Below are 1,786 nucleotides of genomic sequence, written 5' to 3'. Positions count from 1 at the left end.
ACCCCAACCACCCCAAAGGAGTTTACACAACTGTGGAGAAAAGGGTGTCACAGAAAGAAAAGTTTACAAAGTTGTGGTTTATATGTGAAATCAAAACAAACTCATGTAAGGTTTATTCTACCCTTCTGGAGGGGAAATGGAGAAGTAGGCTAATAACAATTCAATTAGATAAATATTTATCTGGCCATTACTGTGTACTAAGCATCAGGCAGGTCCGGCTGTGAAGCCACACAGAGTTCTTGGGACCCACCATTCTTCTGCTGAGCACCCCATAAACTCTGGGGCTTGGGGATCCCTTTCAATTGCTGCTGCTTTGAGAGGTTCTGATAACCTTAAACCCAGCCATCTGCCCTTCTCTCCTCTCTCTAAAATGAGCTTTCTTGTTGAAGAAAACAAAACAACTGCACTCTCTTATCACCTTTTCCTGTCCTTCTTTTTCCAAGTTTCCAGGAAAAAATCCAGCATTGTGCTTTGCCAACCTCTGTGCTCTTCTCATACAAAGTGTCTTGTTAGGCCTCTGTTCCCCAGACTCGCCCACACCTCTCCTTCCCTTCCCCAGCCAGGACTTCACAGATTGCCCTGGACCCTTGCTCTGTTCTTTCTCTTCTGATGCTCCTAAGTTCTGGTTCCCAGTTTCTCCACAGACTTCCTTCCTCAAGGATAGTACACAGGGTTAAACTTGGGGGAGGGGTTTGCTTAAATACGCAAACTGGTTATACTTATTCATTACTGTGTAACCCTCTCTGCTCCTTCTCCAAAATTCAGTCCAACAAATAAGGCAGCATCTTTAACAGAGTACTTGGGAGCTTGGACTTAAACTCTTGCACGTGTTCTAGGAGTCCCTTGTCTCTTAAGCTGGATGCTTCCTAAATCTCTGCTGCCAAACTGGTTTTATTGAAGTCCTCTGAAACCCCAGCGTTTTCAGCATTCTGGTCCTCTGTGGAAATTTCTTTCTTTTCTTAGATTTACACAGCAGTGTCTGGTAAGAAGAAGAACTAACATGTATAGAAGCTGCATGCACTTCATGCCAGGCAACTCTGCGAGGTACATAGAGTTCTCACGCCCACTTTCTAGCTGCCAGAATGGAGGCACGGAGACAGTAAATAGCTTGCAACACTTAAGGTAGCTGAGCAGAGCACCTAACCCAAGGCTGGGAACTTCATCAAGGTCAAGTTGGGGTCAAAGGGCTCTGGAATCCATACATAACAGGTCTCCTCTTTTGGAGCTGGTGCCCTGGATCATGTACCCAAGGACTTTGACCTCGAGTTTTCCTTCCAGTAAAACCGAGATAAAGCATGCTAAGACAGCGGGAGCAGCAAGTGAGCGCGATGCGTGACAGGTCTACTTGAGAGCTGCCCAACTCCGACGTGCCCCAGCTTATCCCTCTGATAGGCAGGGCTGGTTCCTGCTCCCCTAACTACCCACATCTCATGGTGGGAGCCCCAGCTTCAACACGTTTAGATGCATCATCCAAGAGACTTCTGCGTCTGTATCTACTTGGCACGCTGGCCTTTCTCCCTACCTCGCTCCCAGGCGCTGGCTGGCCACCCGGTGCCAGGCCATGGGCTCCTCCTCCACCCCGGCTTCCCTCTCGGTTCCCACTCCGACCGGGGCTCCGGGGCCACCCGCTTACCATGGCATCGTAGCCCAGGGCGTTCATGAAGTGCGCCACCTCCGCTCCCTTGTACACGGTGAACCAGATGGTGCCCTGGTACTGGTCGCCGGCGTCGAGCAGCAGCACGTGGGGCTCGGCGCTGCGCAGCCGCTGCACCTGGGTGTAGAGTCG

General features: G+C 50.3%; 1 long non-coding RNA gene across 1 annotated transcript; it reads right to left on the bottom strand.

The window, feature by feature from the left end:
- Positions 1 to 58: 58 nt before the first annotated feature.
- LOC106726726 lies at positions 59 to 1,780 on the bottom strand. The gene is made up of 2 exons (XR_001362823.1): positions 1,634 to 1,780; positions 59 to 979 (listed from the first exon to the last, which is right to left on the bottom strand). It is a non-coding gene; the product is annotated as an uncharacterized LOC106726726 (long non-coding RNA).
- Positions 1,781 to 1,786: the final 6 nt, after the last annotated feature.

The sequence above is a fragment of the Myotis brandtii genome, unplaced genomic scaffold (assembly GCF_000412655.1).
Source record: "Myotis brandtii unplaced genomic scaffold, ASM41265v1 scaffold31, whole genome shotgun sequence".
NCBI classification, from domain to species: domain Eukaryota; kingdom Metazoa; phylum Chordata; class Mammalia; order Chiroptera; family Vespertilionidae; genus Myotis; species Myotis brandtii.
The sequence above is the reverse complement of the archived record's forward strand: the minus strand, read 5'-3'. Positions and strand labels throughout refer to the sequence as shown.